The 22,095-nt window shown below is 37.9% G+C and overlaps 1 pseudogene; it reads left to right on the top strand.

Moving 5' to 3' along the window:
* The first annotated feature begins 6,927 nt into the window (after nucleotides 1-6,927).
* LOC113303637 lies at nucleotides 6,928-8,914 on the top strand (annotated as a pseudogene).
* Nucleotides 8,915-22,095: the final 13,181 nt, after the last annotated feature.

Genomic DNA, 22,095 nt, shown 5'->3' with positions numbered 1-22,095 from the left:
AAATAAATAATTTTATATGCACAATATTAACAAAATATGGGAGAGAATTTTTACCGGGGATCAGGGTTCCACCATTCACCAAAATTTATGTGATTCAATAACAATTCTTATCATGCAATTCTAGACAATATAACTCCAATCAAAGGAAATTGTGATTCTAATCATTGCCTAAATTAGATTTTGAAAACATCCACTGTTAATCGCGAGCATGAAGTATCAAAAGCAATTTACTAAGCATACTCCATCAAGAGAAAACATAATTGATTAATAAAAATCATTTACTCCATTTTTATTCGGTGCAATTAATCATAAAAGAGTTGCATAAATAAATTTAAATAAATTTTACCACATAACTTTTGGAAGAATGGCTTCCTCCGTCACCCCTGGGATTGGGTTTAGCTACTCATGATGAAAAACCTCTCAAATTGATTCATTGATACTCAAAAGTTGTTTACAATCAAGAGAAAATGGAGAAAAACGGTTTACAACAGTGTTTGCGACACATATAGAGCGTTCAAAAAAAACGATACAACAGAGGTGCTGTTGTTGCCGAAGTCCGGGAAAGGAATTGAGTATTGTCGCAATTAAGCAACACTAATCAACGACTGTCCCTGAGGGTATTATGTTCTTCGTGTTCTTCCTTGCACCAGCAGCAAGCTTTTCTCCTGCGTGACTTTCTTTCGATTCTTCTCGCCTCCTAAACTCTCCCAAAGACTCTCCAACTCTTCTAAACTCTTTAGCCTTGTATTTATAGTGTTTTAGAACAAAAATATCCGACCATAACACCGTATAATCTCCCATTAATCCCGTCATTGCTCGCTGCCCATATTTAAGAATAATTTCCATTTTTGGCTTCTACACACGTAAACTTTGATCCTGCACGCTCTAGTTAACCTTCCCCACGCCTCTGAAGTCATCGAACTCCTCCAAAACACTCCATGCATGGCAAACACACAATCAAACTCGTGTTACAGGACACGTTGCTCTGTTTTGAGCTCGTGACTCAAACCAGGATTTACAGCCAATTCCGATCGAATTCGATGCCCACAATGTGTTCCCTATCCCATATCACAACTTCCCACCAAATTTCAGCGATTGAATCGCACTAAAACACCTTCATTTTCTCGATCACAAATCTGCCAGTTTTGAATATATTTTTCCCGCCAAAAAGCTGTTTTTGAATTTAAAGAGAAGATGGATGCCCCTTAACCAGAGCTTGGGTGTGAATAGCAATTGGGTGGAAATAGTAATTTTTGGGTGGACATAGTAATTTTTATGGGTTCCTCCGGGACATTTCTGGGATGCTTCCGGTGCATTTCTGGGGTGCCTACGATAAATTTCTCCGGGGTGTAAAACACTGCTTTTTGAGCCTATTTCGCCGCAAGGGCTTATTTCTCTAAAAATTCCTACAAAGACATAAAAGAACACAATAAATACAAAATTGAGCACTAACAATACATACAATAGAGACATATTAGACACGTAAGTGCGTCTATCAATAATCCTCTAGATACTGTGGCTTTTGTATCTGTCTTGTTGATTTTCGCAGTGGAATGGGTTGAGTTATTTCATCGATCTCTTCTTCTTCTTCTTATTCTACTTCTTCGTTATTCTCAGTGGTTTCATTATTCTCTTCTTCTTCTTGATTAACATCATTGTTTCCATTGGTATTGATGATTATGGGTCCTTCGCCTTCATCAATTACTTGACCCCATCTCATGTGAAACATTCCTGGATCCCTACTTGGTCCATCATTAGTTTCTTTCCAGTTCTAGTTTGCTTTTTCATCGAATACCACATCTCGACTCACTATCACTCTTTTCGTTGTTGGATTGAATAATCTGTAAGCTTTGGATCGAGGCTCAATTCCTAGATTCACAAGAGTCTGAGATCGATCATCCAGTTTCTTAAGAGTTGCAGAATCAAATTTTGCGTATGCTTTGCAACCAAACACTCTTAAATGGTCTATGTTTGGTTTTCTCTTTCGCAAGCTTTCATATGGAGTCATGTCTTTCAGAGCTTTCGTAGGTATCCTGTTTATTAGGTATGTGGAGTGTCGTACAGCTTCTCCCCATAGATAATTAGGTACCTGCATAGCCTTTAAAGAACTTCTTGTCATCTCCATTAGAGTCATGTTTCTCCTCTCCACCACTCCGTTTTGTTGTGGTGTATATGGTGTTGTGAGTTGCCTTTTGATTCCATTTGACTCACAGAACTTGTTGAACTCTAAGGAAGTGAACTCTCCTCCTCTATCAGTTCTAAGAATTTTGACCTCCTCTTTTAACTCTTTTTCTATCAGATTTCTGAAAGCTTTGAATCTGTCAAATGCTTCACTCTTTTCTTTCATAAGAATAGACCACATATATCTTGAGAAGTCATCTATAATAACAAATATGTATTTGTTATTTGCAAGGGTTTGTGGTGTAATAGGACCATATAAATCAACATGAAGAAGCTCTAATGATTTTGAGGCTCTGAATGTTGTTGCTTTTGGGAAACCTTGACGAGTTTGTTTCCCAACTAAACATGACTCACAGATTTTTGCTTCATCATTTATTTGTGGTAGTCCTTGAACCATCTTGTTCTGAGACATTGCCTTTAAGGTTCTGAAACTTATGTGTCCTAACCTTGCGTGCCACTTCCATGTTTGATCTTCCAGTCTCATATTCAGACACAATGGCCTTCCAATCATGAGACTTATCTTGTAGAGTCTATTATGTGAGCGTGAGACTCTAACTAAAAGTCTTCCACTTGGGTCATGAACTGTTAGATAATATTGTCGCATTCTAACATCACATCCAACTTCTGTAGCTTGTCCTAAACTTAGAATGTTGCTTTGTAAGTTTGGGATGAAGTAGATGTTTGTGACAAGCTTCTGTTCTCCGGTCTTGCCCTGAAATAGAATTGATCCTTTCCCTTCAATTTCTACAGAAGATCCATCCCCAAACTTCACTTGTCCTTTGATTTTCTCATTGAGTTCAGAAAAGTAGTGTCTCTTACCAGTCATGTGATTGCTGGCTCCATTATCTAAATACCAGATTCCTTCTTCTCCATCCTTTGATTCGTAGTTCTTTGGTATTAGTTTCCCTTCGTTTAAGAATACAACTTCGTGCATGAAAAGAGTTGTATATGCTTCCCTTGTTTCATCTTGTTTGTTTCTTCCATCTTTTGTATTCTTTCAGGGCATACAGAGAAGTGTCCTGGTTTATCACATCTGTAACAAATAATGTTTGATCTATCCTTCTTTTCTATCCCTTGGTTTTGATCATTCTGACTTGTTGTTCTATCTTGTGAGTTAAACCTTCCTCCCCTTCCTCGGCCTCTGTTTCCTCTACCACCTCTTCCACGACCTCTTCCTCTTGTCGCAGAGTTTTGTTGATAAGAGTTTGTGTACAAGAGTTTTCTTTGAGTTTCTCCATTGTTTTCTTCATCAAGGATTCTTTCTTCATATGCTTTCAATCTTCTAATTATATCTTCATAGCTAGTCTTCTTTAAATTTAAGACTTGTTCGAGAGAAGCTATGATATGAATATACTTGGATCTTGGTAAACTATTGAGAAACTTCTTTACCAGTTTATCTTCATCAATGGATTGTCCAAGTGACGCAGCTTTTGAGGCTATCTCTGATAGCTTTCCTGCAAAGCTATCAATAATATCAGTGTCTTTCATCTTCACTCTTTCAAATTCAGACATTAAGGTTTGCAGACGGGCTTCTTTAACTCGATCAGCTCCTAGATTACGTGCCTTTATTGCATCCCAAATTTTCTTTGAAGTTTCTTGTTCACCAACTTGTAGAACAAGACATTCTGGTATTGCTTGAAAGAGTAATCCAATGGCAATATTGTTTTTGTCTGGGTCCAATGTACCAGGATCAATTGTTTCCCAAACTTTGTAGATTTTCATCAGTACCTTCATTCTCATGGCCCATACTGTGTAGTTTGTGGCGTTGAGGATTGGAACTTGTATTGATGGTGGCGTGAACTGTTTTGCACCCACAATGGTGGTTTCGTTTTCCATGGCCCAGAAACAAGCTCTGATACCAATTAATGGCAACTGCAAGATGAAACTTAGCTTATATAAAGACAACTCTCTTTATTGATGTTTAGAAAATCTCTCAAAACTAAACACAAGCTCTAATCTTGCTCATATGATCAACCACAACTTTGGTGATCATATATATATAGAACTATGAATTCCTTTTCCTAGTCCTATTACCTTATTACATGTCTTTTCTTTTCTTAGAACTAGATGACTTCTAATTCCCTTAGGATTACATCAATTTCCTAATCTTATCCTAACCATCTTGTTAGTGACTTCTATGTTGAAGTTTAACCAACATCCTGCACATCCATTAGCTCCATTTATGCCATTGTATTGTTGCAGGTAAAAGGAGGTGTTGCTGGCAAACAACCCTTTTCTCTGGACTGGTTTAGTCTTTGAGCCAGTACTATAACCACTGCTGGAAGGAAAATTCCAGTTTCCAAACACCAAAAAGAAGTAAACAAAAACAAACAAACGAATAGGGTTTGAGAAAGGTTTTAGCCTGTACAAGTTCCTTTGCGTTATATCTTCATTTAAAGGCTTCATCTCTGCGTGTCTTGCCGCACAGATATAGAGTCTACACAGCGAAGAGGCAACACCAACACGTAATGACTGATAGTAATTTCTAAAAACTGCGACAGAAACCCGATCTTGACCTGCTCCTAATTCATGAATCATGAGTTGGATGACAGATAGAGGAGGCCCTCTCAGCCTGTCCAACCTTTGCAGTTGGTAAGAATACCTGACTGACGAAGGTGTTTTTAACAAGTGCCATCAAAGTTTACGTTAAAATGCATTTACCTCATCATCGTAAAACAACCCTGCTGTTATTCAAGCTGAAAATTGTTGACAAACCATGATTTTGAAGCTGTAGATCAGAAGCTAATACCAAAATCGTCAATTCTCTAAAGACGATATTGCAGTTAATATCCTTGGAAGGATGAAATCAATTGAAAAGAAAATAACTTTTTAGGAACCATTGCAGTTAATATCTTCGTCTAAAAATTGAAAAGCAAAAGTGTCAATTTTTTATATCCGAAGGAGTTGAATATAACTTGCGATGTCCAATTCTACTCATCTTTTACATTATTACCTACACTCTTCCTCAAGCTTGAACTCGGCGGACACAGAGGCTTTGCCGCAGCTGTAATGATGCATGATTCTGATATAATGAAAACCATGGGTCACAGACAGTGGATATCGAGAAAGTCTAAAAAATTTCTTCAAGTCTACAGGGATCTGATTGCAAGTAGCGCAAAAACAAAGATGGGCAGTAGGATGGTTCTTCCACTCAGGCTGAACTGTTGGCTGGACAGTAGTATGTTCTTACACAGATGGCACTTGCACATAATCGGATGCCTTCTGCTTGAAACATAACGTTACATGTAGCTTTCCTAGAAGGAATCCGGTGGTCAAAATAGACCGCGCAACCCGGAGCGTATGAGTTACTCTCTAGTTAATACTTTGTCGGTGGATTGGTAAGATAGTGCTCCACTATAAGGAAGAAAAAATAGGCAGCAGAGAGAATTGTGGGTCGTCTTAAAAAGTATATATATATATATATATAAAGATCGATCAATCCAATCAGCAATAAGATTTCTAGTATGTTTTTTTTTCTCTTCGAATTTCCTTTGTTCTAGATAATTGTTTCTGTTATTTTTCCTAATCAGAATAGACCTCGTGCAATACTTTTTACCCCACTTAATTATGGCAAGGACTTCTTTTGTATATTTATTTTTGTATCTTATGATGAATACCTGCTTTTGGAGATGAATAAGAGTATTCTAACATATTTTTGATGAACCTTAAGTTTATTGACATATCATCCAACCGGTGTGTTTTAAGCTTTTCATCACAAATCAGGTGCATCAATGGAATTTCATAAGAGGAGCTTCATATTTATCGTTTCTGTCACCCTTCTTTTATCCTCCTTGAATTTCCTACCTACGTCACCGTATCTCATAGCCGAAACTGATCGGTTAGTTTTACTTGCTTTTAGAGAGAATATAAATGATCCATCGGGAGCACTAAGTTCGTGGAATGAATCGTCTCACTGCAGCAATTGGACAGGAATTATATGCGGTCGTCGTCATCCAACAAGGGTCGTAGGCTTGGATCTGCTATCCATGAGTTTGGAAGGTTCAATATCTCCACATATAGGAAATCTTTCGTTCTTAAAACATTTCGTCTTGTATGATAATCACTTCACAGGTGGAATTCCGGAAGAAATTAGTCATTTATCTCGACTTCTCCAGGCAAATAATTCACTTACGGTGAAAATTCCTAGAAACCTATCATCTTGTAAAAGTCTCACGGATTTAGTATTAACACGAAATGATTTGGTAGGAGGAATTCATGTCGAACTTGGTTCCCTGTCTATGCTTCAATTACTACAACTCGGGGGGGAACTACTTAGAAGGAACCATCCCAACTTCACTTTCAAACCTTTCGTTTCTCACTCAAATTCGTCTAGGATACAACAATTTACAAGGTAACATTCCACCCGAGCTTGGCCAGTTATCAAGATTATCTTTTTTTAGTATCACAGCAAATAACTTTTCAGGAACAATTCCACCCCAACTTTTTAACATCTCTTCAATCACTATTTTTTATGTGACTTCTAATAAACTCCATGGATCCATTCCACCCTATATTGGAACTACTTTCCCTAGACTCGAACAATTTGGTATAGGTGGAAATAGATTTTCCGGCGTGCTTCCTTGTACGATATCCAATCTTTCCAAATTGTCTGACCTAGATGTCGTTGATAATCAGTTTACTGGACCTGTGCCTAAACTGGGTACCCTGCACGGTCTCATTACAACAAATTTTGAAAGAAATTATTTTGGAGGTGACCTTAGCTTTTTTTAATTCACTATCAAATTGCAGTCACCTAGAAGTATTTTCTGTAACTCTGAATAATTTAACCGGCCAGCTGCCAGCTTCCATAGCCAACCTCTCGACAAAGCTTACACAGTTGTATATGGGGGGAAACAATATATTTGGTGAAATTCCTCCTGCAATTGAGAACCTTGTGAGCCTAAACGGATTAGGCATAGAAGATAACCAGTTAACCGGAAGTATTCCTGTTTCCATAGGAAAACTTCCCAAATTAATATCTTTAACTATTTGGGGTAACCAATTCTCTGGAAAAATCCCATCAAACATTTGTAATAGCTCTCAGCTAGAACAAATTGTTCTTTCTGGAAATAGATTGCAAGGTGGAGTTCCGTCAAATTTTGGCAACTGTCTTAAACTGCGTTACTTGGACCTTTCTCAAAATCAACTTACCGGTACCATACCAAAACAACTCATTGGTCTTTCCTCACTGTCAAATCTGCTGAACTTATCTTGGAATCACTTAACTGGTGATTTGCCTTCAGGAATCGGAAATTTGGTAAAGATTGTCAACCTCGACTTATCAAATAATAAAATATCTGGGAATATCCCAAGTTCCTTGAAGAATTGCTTTGGTTTACGATATCTTTCTCTAGATGGAAACTCATTCGAAGGGGCCATTCCACCATCCTTGAAAAGTTTAATGGGAATTGAATACTTAGGCCTATCAGGCAATAACTTGTCTGGTCAAATTCCTGAGTATTTTCAGTCTCTTGTTTCCCTCGTGTATCTGGATTTGTCTTCTAATGACTTGGAAGGCGAAGTACCAAAACTAGGGGTTTTCAAGAATATCAGTGCATTCTCAGTCGACGGAAACGATAAGCTCTGTGGAGGAATTCCCATACTGCGACTACCGAGTTGCCCGAGACCTGGTTCCAAAAAGCAAAGCAAGCAATTCCAGCTCAACAGACTTATTCTAATAATATTTGGAGTCGTTATATTTGTTATTTTCCTGGGCATCTTTCTCATATGGTTTTGGAAGAGAAAAACAACAATCCGTTCTCCGTCTTTAAAAACACCTGTGGATGATAAATTTCTAAAGGTCTCATACAAAGAGCTTCTTAAAGTAACTGATGGATTCTCCCCGGAAAATTTATTGGGAGTCGGAAGTTATGGATATGTTTACAAAGGCTTATTAATACTAAGCCAGGAGACAACTACAATTGTTGCAGTGAAAGTATTAGATCTCCGGAGACGGGGGGCTTCGAAAAGTTTCATGGCTGAATGTGAAGCAATGCGAAGCATTCGGCATCGGAATCTCGTGAAGATGTTAACTTCATGTTCTAGTATTGATATTAAAGGAAATGAATTCAAAGCTCTTGTTTCCGAATACATGCCAAATGGAAGTCTTGAGAGTTAGTTGCACCCGATAGAAAATAGCGAACAGCTTCAAAGGTCAGCCAGGAGACCATTGAGTTTTACGGAGAGGCTAAAAGTAGCCACTGATGTTGCTTCAGCATTAGATTATCTTCATCATCATTGTCAGACACCAATAGTTCATTGTGATCTAAAGCCGAGCAATGTTTTACTTGATGATGACATGAACGGTCATGTTGGTGATTTCAGATTGGCAAAGTTTCTTGGTGGAGTCATCATCAATGTTGAAGCGGAACACCATACTAACAGTATTTCTGTCGGGATAAGGGGCTCGGTTGGTTATGCTGCTCCAGGTAGAAAATTTTCTCCCAATTTGGTAAGCTTGTACATATTATAGCGTTCCAGCGCACCATCAAATATGTAATACATTATTTTGTCCTTGGCTTGCAGAGTATGGAATGGGTAGCGATGTCTCGACTGATGGGGACATATACAGTTACGGGATCATTGATAGACGCATTTATGTGTCTAATATATCTCAATTGTATATAGTGTTAGTGCTCGATTCTATACTTATTTGGTTATTTTATTTATTTGTAGGTGTTTTTAGAAGAATAAGGATTTGCGGCGAAATTGGCTGAAAATGCGGCGTTTGGACCTCCATTGATAGAGTGCCGGAAGCGACCCAGAAGTGTACCGGAAGTACCCCAGAAATACCCCGGAGGAACCCCGAAAAAAGTGCGGAAAATGCCCCAGAGGACACTTGCTATACGGACCCTTGATTTTGGATAAGGGGTAACCTAATTACTAAGGGGCACCCCATTTCAAGGCACATGTTAAAGGGACTCCCAGTCTGGTTAAGGGGACACCACATTCAAAGTTCAGGAATTTGGCGGGAAAACTAAAGTTCACGTCTGATAACTTGCTGTTGGATTTCTAGGCAGTTTTGAGGGAGATTAAATCCCTGAAATCAATTGGGCTAGGACTGTTAAGACTAAACAAACCGTATGCAAGTGATTTTATCGATCAACTTGGGCTGGAATGGCTGGGAGAAGCGATCAAAGTCCAAACAGGATACGTATTGTTCTGTCCAGTTTCAAGGATTTGTATGAAAGATTTTGTGAGAGTTTTACGCTGGATAGTTACGTACTAGGTCCTGTTCAAGTCTTGATAAGAGTTTGGTGGAAAGTTTATAGCTAACAGACGCGTACGAATAGCTTTGAGCAGTATTTTCCGAGACTTTGGAAGAAAGAAAAAATAGAGATTCGATCGAGATTTCTTTGAGCTGTGAAGTATATAAGAGGTGGAGAGAAGTGAGAGAAGATTATCAAGAGTTAGGGGTCGATTGGGAGGCCAGCAGAGAGGCGCAGGAGGAGTTGCAGGAATTGTACCTGTTGCTGCTGCTGCCATTAACAAAGCTCGAAGAACACGAAGAACACACCAGCAAAGACAGTCGTTCTTTGAATAGTGGAAAGACTAGCGGTCGTGGGGTAAAAGAAGGCGTCAGCAGCAGTCTTATTTTCGCAGCGTCAACAGCAGTGGTGTTTTATCGTTCTTTTCTGGACGCCGTCTGCGGGTCGTAGAATCACTGTTTTCATTCTTTTCACTCTTTTAATCAACTTTTTGAGCATCAAATATTTATTTTTAGATCATGATTATTATGAGTAGCTAAACCCCATTACTGGGATGATGGAGGAAACCATTCTTTATGCATGAGTAATTCTATTTAATTCTTTATGACTATTTGCACTATTATGAGTTGTTTTATGATTTTTCTTGATTATTTGTGATTTTATCTGATGATGTATGCTTAGTCTAGGAACTCTTGATGCATCATGCTTATGATTTACATCTAATACTTTACAAAATCTAGTTTTGGCAAAGAAAAGAGTCGATATTTGTTATCATTATAAGCTATAATTGTCTAGAATTAATAGTTGATTCGCATGAGTATAAGAATTGGTGGAATCCTGAGTCCTAGTATCTCTTGATCCTGTGACAATTTTGTATATATTTTTGTTTTTAAATCTATTCAAGTCCGAGCAACGAATCCGTATTTACCGCAAATTTAAGACTACAACAATCATGGTACTAGAGATGATTACTGGAAGAAGGCCTACCGATATCATGTTCACAGATGGTTTAAACCTGCATACTTTTGCTAAATCGGGTCTTCTTACAGACCGAGTAATAGAAATTATTGATCCTACACTACTTGTTCCTGTCCATCTTGAAGATGGTAATGGAAACATCAACGAAATTCAATTTAATACTGAGACGAAGGCCAAGTTACGCGACCCTTTGACAGGGATTCTCAAACTTGTCATTATGTGTTCAATTGAAACACCCAAAGAACGTATGGATATGGCACATGTCGTGAAAGAGTTGCAATCAATTATGAATATACATATCTCCAGAGTCGGACCCGAATAACAATAAGATGATATAAAACTTAGAGTTATTTTATAAAAGGGTCAATCTTCAATACTTAATTAGGGTCTGGGTCGTAGAACATGTGATTGATGCAAAAGGGTCGTAGATTAACTTTGACCATCTATTTTAATTACTAAAATGCCCTTCTAAACCGGTTAAATGACATTATATCCTAAGCCAGTTAAATACTTAACCAAGATACACTGCGATATTTCATCGAACATGTTACCTGCATTTTCAGACACGTTAGTGAACAACAAAATTTCTTCTCTTTTCGGTTAGTGTTCATGAATGGTTTGTTGTTTTTTGTGATATATGATTGATAGACGCATTTATGTGTTTAATATAGCTCATTTGTATATATTGTTAGTACTCGATATTGTACTTATTCGGTTATTTTATGTATTTGTAGGTGTTTTTGGAAGAATAAGGCTTTGTGGCGAAATTGGCTAAAAATGCGGCATTTGGACCTCCGTTGATAACTACCAGAAACACCCCAGAAGTATGTTGGAGACACCCAGAAATACCCCGGAGGAACCCCGAAAAAGTGCGGAAAATGCCCCAGAGGACACTTGCTATACGGACCCTTGATTTTGGATAAGGGGTAACCTAATTACTAAGGGGTGACATATATCCAGGCAGCTGCTAAAGGGAGACCAGCCACAGATAAGGGGAGGTCATCTTCTCAAATTCAAAAGAAAATTTTGGCGGGAAATGAAATGCTTCACGAACGGAAAACAGGGTTGGAATTTTGGGGCCCTTTGGGACAAATTCAATCACCAAATTCGTTTGGGCTGGATGTTAATGGACTAAACAGAGTTGGTACATGTGTTTTTATCAATCGAAATGGGCTGGATAATCCGGGCTGGATAAACAGAGTTGGTACAGAGATACGTATCTTCCCGATATGTACAGAGAATGGGTAAAGGATTCAGGGAGAGTTTCACGCTAGTTAGACTTTTACTTGGTCCCGTTCTAGTCTTGATAAGAGTTTGGTAGCTATTATATAGCTAACAGCACGTGGAAAAAAGAAAACAGAACTGATTATCGTTTCAACCTCAGAGAAGAAAAAGAGGAGATTTCATCGGGATTTGATGACCCTGTTGAGTTATAAAAAGGTTGGGTCGAGTCATAAGAAGAGAGAAAAGTTTAGAAACCCTTAGGAGAGAGTTTGGAGTCCAGGAGAGCCGAAACAAAGAAGTTACAGAGAATTGGTGCTGCTGCTGCTGCTGCCATTGAAGAACCTGAAGAACACGAAGAACAGACTCGCAGAGTCCGTCGTTCTTCAGCAGTCTTAATTTCAACACCCAACTGTCGTTGTTTTACAACAGCGGAGGCTTTTATCGTTTATTTTCAGCCTTTTCCACTTTGTAACAGTGACGCTGTAACATTTATACAGCGTTGCAAACTTCTTTTTACACCATTTTCATCAATAAAAACACATTATTAAGCCATGGATACATCTTATGATTATGTTTTTGGGATGAGGAGCTAAACTCATTAGCCAAGGCGACGGAGGAAGCCATTGTTCCACATTAATTGGTATAATTCTAATTTTACTATTTATTTGCAATATTATTATTTGATTATTTGCATGGGATTGAATTGAAATATTAGTTCTTATTGAATAGTTGTGAATTAATTTGATGAAGCATGCTGGGTTTTAAATACTTTTGATGTTTTATACTCTTTGATTACAACTATTACTTCAAGAATATATTTGAGGCAAATATTAGAATTATTTTTAAAGATAGAATTGCATGAATATTATTTAGAGTTTACTATTTATTTGGTCAATGGTGGAATCCTAGTCTTGGTATTTTTCTCCAAAACTTTGAATTATTTTATTTAGTTGCCTGTTTAATTTAAATCTATAAAAATTGTTTTCTTCACAAGTCTGAAAAGACCCAGTTTTTACCACTACTACAATCACTTTTGAAATACCATTAATTTTTGGCGCCGCCGACGCGGATTTGTGTTTAGGTAGCATTTTTTTAGATTTTTTTTTTATTTATTAATTTTGTTCTTCTTTACGTTTTTGGATTTTTTGTTTCCTTGCAGATTTTTGAAGTTGGAGCGAAAGTCAATTTTTCCAAAGCTTGTGGTGATTTACTTAAAGTTTGGGAGTGAAAAGCAAAGCTAAAGGAGCGAAAGAAGAAGATTTCTTTATTTTGTAAAAGAGAGAAAAAAAAAAGAGAGATTTTTTTTATTATTAGTTTTTTTTTTAGGCTTTCATTTTTTGTTTTTGCACTTTATTTTTGGACTGTGAACTTTGGACATTTGGACTCTTTATTTTTATTTATTTTTAAACCCTACGGAAGGGTAGTTAAATATCACTGTTTGCAGGGAAGGACGACGATTACAATATCGTCTCGGCCCCTCGGGTTCGCACACGGCATAGGAGTCGTGGCCCGAGTCGACTTCAACGGTTCTTCGCCCATCTGGTACGGGAGGTAAAATTCTAAACACCCGCGAATCTCCTGCAAGCGGGTTACTGGACTCCTTAAGGTGAATATATGCTTAGGACTTGAATATGGACTGTTTTTAAATTCCTAATAAAGGGCAAGGACTGGACCATATAAGATAAGGGTTCGGATTTCATCACCGCTCCCTTCTTGCCCGCCTTAGGAAAACGAAACCTAAAGCGAACCTAAACCTAAAATTTGGACTAGAAAGAGACCTATAGGGTATCGAGCTTAACAAGACAATCATTCGAAAAATATTGGTTACTCTTTTAAGCACACCTTGAAGTTCTTGACGGTTTCTGCGAGTTGAATGCGTGACTGCGCCGCATTGGATCGGTGAGGTTTTGGGTATCAAAGCTCCACTGAGCTTCCCTCGCCTCTATTCAACTTACTTTAACTCGGATTGATTCCAGAAGGGTTTGCTTAAATTGTAACGAATTCCCTTTCGAAGGATTAGAAGCTGGTCTAGAAACAATCTAAGTGGAGCCATCATGCTTGTTGTTTGCTAGAAATCTTTAGGTTTGATGTGGTAAAGTCGAGTCAGCCTGCTGTGTGATTGCTAGAACCTTCCTGTTAGGATTTTTTATTTCTTTTTGAATTCTTTTTAGTGTATGCCCGATTTGGTTAATAGGGCTTGGAAAAGAGATACTCTAGGTCGATTGATTAGCGAAAAACCTAGTAGTTCTTCTGATTTAAGCAGGGAGCTCGAAGACTCTTCTTTGAGAGCCCTGTTTTTGGAAACTTCAGTTTTGAGAACTATCTCTTTGTGAGGAAAGTACCCCTAGTACTCTGTTGTGCCAACGATGGCAACTTTGAAAGATTACATGTTCCCAACTAGGACCAACCGAGCTTCATGCATTAAATTGCCAGCCACTACGGCTAATTTCGAGATAAAACCTAGTATTCTTCAGATGATCCCTATATTCTTAGGAAAAGATGATGAGAACCCTTATTTTCATATTAGGGACTTTGAGGAAATCTGTGGGACAATTAGATAAAGACCTTACTGATGAAGTCTTGAAACTTAAATGTTTCCCTTTTCCTTGAGAGATAAAGCCAAGACCTGGCTGAACAACCTACCGTCTGAATCCATAGAAACATGGCAGGAACTTATCGCTGCCTTCTATATGAAATTCTACCCTAAGCATAAAACTGCAGCTGTTAGGCAGAAAATTAGTGCTAGTGTGCAACAAGAGGGAGAGTCTCTTTATAGGTTTTTAGAGCGATTCAATGATCTCCTATCTCAGTGTCCTCACCATGGATTTGATAATATGAAACTTGTACAGATTATTTATGATGGTTTAGACTATTCGACCAAAGCCATGGTTGAGTCTATGTGCGCTGGTGAGTTCACTAGTAAAAATGCTGATGATGCTTTTACCTTCTTAGGAGCTATCGCTGAAAAATCCCAACAGTGGGAATCTTGTGTTGAACCCCCTAAAAGACTCTTGGTCAATAGAAGTAGCACCAATATGGTAGATACGAGTTTTGCGTCAGATGCTAAGTTTGCTGCTTTGTCCAGAAGGTTAGAAGCTTTGAAATGGGTCAGTCTAAAAATAGGTCCCTTGTTGAACCTAATAGAGCCTCTCAAGTCTCTAGTTGTGGAATAGAGCCCGATAATTCATTTTGGGAAGGTCAGGTTAGTGAAGAACAAGCCCATGCTGTCTATAACAATCTAGGTTTGAGAACCGTCAGAAGTTTGACCCATACTCAGAAACCTACAACCCTGGTTGGAGAAACCATCCTAATTTCTCTTGGTCTAAGGGCCAGAGTCAAGGCCAGTCTAGCAATTCTCAGCCTCCCCCAGGTTTTGGTTTTAAGAACTCTTCAGGTCAAACCCAGTTTCAGAACACTTCCGAGAAAAAGATCTCTACCTTAGAGGAAGCTATCACTATGTTAGTAAGTAACCATGACATGCTATCAAAGAACCACATGAGCTTTCAACAAGAAACTAGGCAAGGAATTGAAGAATACTTCCCAGAGTCTTGCCAAGTTAGAACTTCAAGTAGGACAAATAGCTAAGTTTATAAGTGAGAGAGAATGGAAGGTTCCCTAGTCATACTGATCCTAACCCTAAGGAGAGAAATCGTACAATCATGTGAATGCTGTCACAACCCTAAGAGTGGAAAGAAAGTTGACAACAAGGTCGCCATGCCTGATAGTGAACATGCTGTAGTTCACCCTGCTGAGCCAGAAAATGAGGAGACTGATAGAGTCTCCAAAGAGACCAATGAGGGTCCTGTTGAGCCCACTTTGTTCCCAGAGCCCCGTTTCCCCAGCTGCTAGTTCCGACTAAGAGGGAGTCCAACTTTAATGATATATTGGAGGTTTTTAAGCAGGTTAATATCAACCTTCCATTATTAGATGCAATTAGGCAGATTCCCTCTTATGCCAAGTTCCTTAAGGACTTGTGTACGCGAAAGCGTAAGCTCAGTGTCCAGAAGAAAGCCTTCATAGCTAGTCATGTGAGTTCTATTATTCAGAATACCACTACTCCTAAGTATAAAGACCCAGGGTCCCCTACCATTGCTTGTACAATAGGTAAGTACCGTGTTGAGAAAGCGTTGCTTGACTTAGGAGCCAGTGTGAACTTACTGCCATACCATGTGTACCTTAAGCTAGGACTTGGTGAGATGAAACCTACCCAGATAACACTCCAGTTAGCTGATAGGTCCGTTAAAATCCTCGTGGTGTGATCGAGGATGTTCTTATTGAGGTCGACAAGTTTATTTATCCAGTGGATTTTTCCTAGATACCCAACCTGTCCCCGACCCAGAGAACCAAATACCTGTGATTTTAGGTCGCCCATTTTAGCTACGTCTAATGCGATCATAAACTGTCGAAATGGTATTATGAATCTATCTTTTGGTAATATGACTATTGAGTGAATATTTTTAATGTCAAGCTACATTCTGAGCTAGATGACACGTGCATTGAAGAGGTGAACATGATAGGAACCTTAGTTCCGAAGTCTTACCAAACACCGAATCGGAAGATCCATTAGAGAGTTGTAGCCCATTTTAGCATGGATTTCGACGATGATAGTAACATTGAACAAGTAAATGCTCTGTTGGATTCTATTCCTATGTTAGATACCGATAGATGGAAATCTAGGTTCGAACCATTACTAGCTACCGACTACCTTAAGCCCTTATTTCGAAGAGCCTAAAGATCCTCCTAAGTTGGACCCCAATTATGCATTTGTAGGCCCATCTGAGATTTTCCTATAACTTCCGATTTGGATAGTGATCAGGAAGTAGGCCAGAGACCATGCTTCAAGAAAATAAGGAAGTTTTAGAGTGGACCATAGCAGCTATGAAGCAAGTAGAGGATGAACCACCTGATTATACTTAGAGAAAGCAATTGACCTTTTTCAAGAACCCGATGGTCTAGAAATTAGGAACATTGTGACTAGTCTATGTAGAGGCACCGAAAATTTAAGTTTGGGGGTACAGAACTAGAAGAATCTTTGAGCATTTTAAGGACTGGGAAGATCCGGAAATCCAGCAATAATTAAAGGTTTGTCTGAGAGTAGTGAAAACCCTAAGTTTGGGGTAGTAATGATTCTTGTGATCGTCAAGTATCCCCATTGGAAGTCCCTAACTTGGGACTCAAGCCTAGTGCATCTGAGGTATCGCTAGTCTATTCAGACTCCACAACCTGATCCGCCTGATACTGTCAGGAGGAAATCCATATATTAGAACCCGTTTTTCGGATGAATCTGTTTCCGAGACACTCATATGAAGCCCAAGTGGGCACCTCAGATAAATCCAGTTGTCTTGCGAGAAACTTTAGATCAGGTTGTGCTTATCTGCTCATTTTTCTGATCTTGAGCATTTGTCTCCTATTCGTGGCAGTTCTATTTGGTCTTATGGACCCACAATTGTTTCGACTATTGGTATACGACTTTGGAAGGTGACAATTCTTTTAGAGGTATTTGATGTCTAGCTAATGACTATAAATTTAGCATTTACTGGGAGGCTCCGCGTTCATGTGATACGGTAATATCCCCTTATTTCTTTTCCCTCCAGTGGTAATAGTTTCTCCTTGTTCATGCTTTTAATTTCATCTTTAGAACATTGAGGACAATGTAAGATTTAAGTTTGGGGGTGGGGAAGAAAACACTTTTTGTCACCTTTTTGCAATAAATAAACTCCAGAGCCTAGAAATTTATGCCTATTGAGGATTGCACTAACTAATCTAAGTGGATGGAAGCATTTTGATTGTAGGAGTTTGAGGAACCAATCTGATTAGATGGAAACATCTAAAGAGTCTATTCATAAAAGCACAGAGCTCAGGTGTTAGAAATAACATGATAGTTTCACCATATCTCGTTGAGTCCTTTTCACTTCTATTTTTATTTTATTTTGTTTTTAAACTATGTTTCTCTAAGTGATAGGTGGGGCCCACGATTCAAGTTGTTACCAATGCTAGGGTGAATTAGAGTGATTGAGATACCATGAAAAAAAAAGTTGAAAAAAAAAGAAAAAAAAAAGAGATGAAAAAAAAATGGTAGTTACCAAAAAAAAAAAAAAAAAAAAAAAAAAAAAAAAAAAAAAAAAAAAAAAAAAAATTGAGACCAGACCATTTGACCAAAAGGAATAAATTCAATAAAATCGACCACTGGTACCCTTGTATATGCCAGTTCTGTTGACCTAGATTCAGGTTATCGACCAATGGTACCCTTGTATATGCCAGTGTGTTGATATTAGTCAGACTAGTATCTCAATCCATTAGGATAGGTTCATTTTGGCGGAGGCCTTCAGACAGATATGGGAAACGTCGTTCACTTAGTAAACATCAAAACCATACATGTTTTTCTATATTCATCTTCTTGATCTATCCATGTGATTAGTTTTGACTCCGAATATGATGTCCATAGTGCAACTATCTGAGTAGAGCTCTGTCACTTTATATGAATTTTTGTATGCTTGAGTGCAAACTCGTGTACAGCAATTGGAATTTCGCATCAGGGTACTTCTTCCTATAGTCAATAAGTATGCCAACCAAGGAGATTCTTTAGTGCCTTCCAAGGTTCTGTGTAGATAGCTAAGGTCTGGAGTACAGGTTTTGTGGGTATATCTCTGGTAAGCCCTCCCGAGACTATAACTCGGCCACTAGGCCACCTAGGGGTTTAAAGGCTTATTGCATACGCTAAATGCAATGGACGATGCCTGCGACAGTGAGTTAGGATTTTATTTTGTAGTTTTGATTTGCTCGGGACTAGCAAATAATAAGTTTGGAGGTATTTGATAGACGCATTTATGTGTTTAATATAGCTCATTTGTATATATTGTTAGTACTCGATATTGTACTTATTCGGTTATTTTATGTATTTGTAGGTGTTTTTGGAAGAATAAGGCTTTGTGGCGAAATTGGCTAAAAATGAGGCATTTGGACCTCCGTTGATAACTACCAGAAACACCCCAGAAGTATGTTGGAGACACCCAGAAATACCCCGGAGGAACCCCGAAAAAGTGCGGAAAATGCCCCAGAGGACACTTGCTATACGGACCCTTGATTTTGGATAAGGGGTAACCTAATTACTAAGGGGTGACATATATCCAGGCAGCTGCTAAAGGGAGACCATCCACAGATAAGGGGAGGTCATCTTCTCAAATTCAAAAGAAAATTTTGGCGGGAAATGAAATGCTTCACGAACAGCAAACAGGGTTGGAATTTTGGGGCCCTTTGGGACAAATTCGATCACCAAATTCGTTTGGGCTGGATGTTAATGGACTAAACAGAGTTGGTACATGCATTTTTATCAATCGAAATGGGCTGGATAATCCGGGCTGGATAAACAGAGTTGGTACAGAGATACGTATCTTCCCGATATGTACAGAGAATGGGTAAAGGATTCAGGGAGAGTTTCACGCTAGTTAGACTTTTACTTGGTCCTGTTCTATTCTTGATAAGAGTTTGGTAGCTATTATATAGCTAACAGCACGTGGAAAAAAGAAAACAGAACTGATTATCGTTTCAACCTCAGAGAAGAAAAAGAGGAGATTTCATCGGAATTTGATGACCCTGTTGAGTTATAAAAAGGTTGGGTCGAGTCATAAGAAGAGAGAAAAGTTTAGAAACCCTTAGGAGAGAGTTTGGAGTCCAGGAGAGCCGAAACAAAGAAGTTACAGAGAATTGGTGCTGCTGCTGCTGCTGCCATTGAAGAACCTGAAGAACACGAAGAACAGACTCGCAGAGTCCGTCGTTCTTCAGCAGTCTTAATTTCAACACCCAACTGTCGTTGTTTTACAACAGCAGAGACTTTTATCATTTATTTTCATCCTTTTCCACTTTGTAACAGTGACGCTGTAACATTTATACAGCGTTGCAAACTTCTTTTTACACCATTTTCATCAATAAAAACACATTATTAAGCCATGGATACATCTTATGATTATGTTTTTGGGATGAGGAGCTAAACTCATTAGCCAAGGCGACGGAGGAAGCCATTGTTCCACATTAATTGGTATAATTCTAATTTTACTATTTATTTGCAATATTATTATTTGATTATTTGCATGGGATTGAATTGAAATATTAGTTCTTATTGAATAGTTGTGAATTAATTTGATGAAGCATGCTGGGTTTTAAATACTTTTGATGTTTTATACTCTTTGATTACAACTATTACTTCAAGAATATATTTGAGGCAAATATTAGAATTATTTTTAAAGATAGAATTGCATGAATATTATTTAGAGTTTACTATTTATTTGGTCAATGGTGGAATCCTAGTCTTGGTATTTTTCTCCAAAACTTTGAATTATTTTATTTAGTTGCCTGTTTAATTTAAATCTATAAAAATTGTTTTCTTCACAAGTCTGAAAAAACCCAGTTTTTACCACTACTACAATCACTTTTGAAATACCATTAATGATAAGTTGGGTTTATGAAGGATAAAAAATGATACAAAGAAGGAAATTTGTTCTTTTTTAAAAGTTGATGGTATTTGTGGTTCTCAATTGATTATAATTGGAAGAAGGAAAAGATAAAGGAAGGGGAGAAGAAGACGGTAAAGGATGGGATAGCTAAATATTTGGTCAATATTAACATTGTCAACGTAGTCTACTAGTGGTCAGGGTGTTTGGAAAAATAAAAAAAATGAAGTAACAGTGTTTTAACGGTCAACAGTCGGTCTACAATTCTTTTGCATCAACTGCATGTTCTACTATCCATACCATAATTATGTATAAAAGATACGACCCTTTTACAAAATATCTCTAAAACATATACTTGAAGAAAATGTTTTTGTTATTTTCATTTTAAATAAACATGGATACTCAATTAAGTACTTCCAGTTCAGATGTCGCATGAAAAAATCCAAGTGTACTTTATATTTTTATTACTATAGTTGAATAGATAACATTCAATAGACTTCAAAATTCAAATCCTAACTTTATATTCATGTCATCTTAATCATATCTTGGTTATTAATCATACTAGTGGCTAAAACTAATTCATCAGCGGAAGTATGAAAGCAAAGAATACATTCGGGCACACGATTTATAAACGACCTTGAAAAGCCTCGGGAATTGTGTAATATGTCATTCGATTATGCTTTTGTTGATGTTACGTACTGCGGCTAAAGATTATCCAAATGGTTGTCATAATGCGTATAGATGGTTTCCAGGGTTAGTGTACCTTGCAGTGTATAAAGACCATTAATTCTCTCTCCCTTTATAATTGTAAGACATTTTCCCGTGAGACACGAATAACTCCACCTTCACCTTGATACTTGCAACCATTTGAATCAAGTGTACCCAAAGTAATCAGATTTCTTCTCAAGTCCGGAACATGCCTAACCTTAGTTAAAGTCCTCACCATACCGTCATACATCTTAATTTTAATTGTACATACACCCACCACTTTACAAGTGAAATTGTTTCCCATAAGAACTTTACCACTTTCTCTAGCTTGATAAGTAGTAAACCACTCTCTATGAGGACACATGTGAAAGTACACCCCGAATCAAGAATCCACCCATTCTTCGAGCTTTCGATATAAACCGTGAGAACCGTTCGATCATCACTTTTTTCTTCAATATTTGTTGCGGTGCCTTGGTTTGTATTCTTCTCAACATTCTTCCTTTTCGGACAATCCTTCTTGAAATGCACGTTTTCCTTACAAAAATAGCAATAGAATTTACTGGATTAAGATTTAGACCTCGACTTTGATCTACTTCTATCTAAACCATCCTTTTGGTTTCCTCTTCCTCTTACAAACAACCCATCTCCCGAATTATCTTTAACATCAATACCCGTCTTCTTTAACTCCTTAGAGTTCAAAGAAGCTTTAACGTCTTCCATGAAAATTGTGGTTTTTCCATACATAACGGAATCAACAAAATTATCATAAGATGGTGGTAAGGAACAATGCAAACCCAATGCTTGGTCTTCATCTTCAATTTTGACATCAATATTTGCCAAATCCAAGAGAGTTTTATTATAATCATCAATATGATCTATAATAGACATTCCTTAATGCATTCTAAGAGTATGTAATTTCTTCTTAAGATATAAATGATTAGTTACGGATTTAGTCATATGCCTCTTTTCCAATTTGTTCCATAGCCCGTCCGGAGTCGTTTCCATCGCCACTTCTCTCAAGACCTCATTGCTCAAACACAATAAAATTAACCATGTGCTTTCTCCATGAGTTCTTCCTTTTCCTCTTCCTTCAATGTTGCTCCTAGACCCGTTTTCCCCTTCAAGGTTTTCACCAAACCTTGTTGTACCAAAACAACCCTCATCTTTAGCCTCTGATACGGGACGTATTTAGGCCTGGTTTACTAGGTCCAAGATTTGACTGAAATCTTCGGTATTTATCGTTTTAGTTAGGATAATTAAGATTATTTATTGAGCTTATCTTGTTTAGGAAGGTTCTAGACTTTAGGGTTTATCTTTGTAGGCTATATAAAGCCATTTCTATTGTCATT

This window comes from Papaver somniferum, chromosome 8 (genome assembly GCF_003573695.1).
Source record: "Papaver somniferum cultivar HN1 chromosome 8, ASM357369v1, whole genome shotgun sequence".
NCBI lineage: Eukaryota > Viridiplantae > Streptophyta > Magnoliopsida > Ranunculales > Papaveraceae > Papaver > Papaver somniferum.
This window is presented reverse-complemented; position numbering and strand designations above follow the sequence as displayed.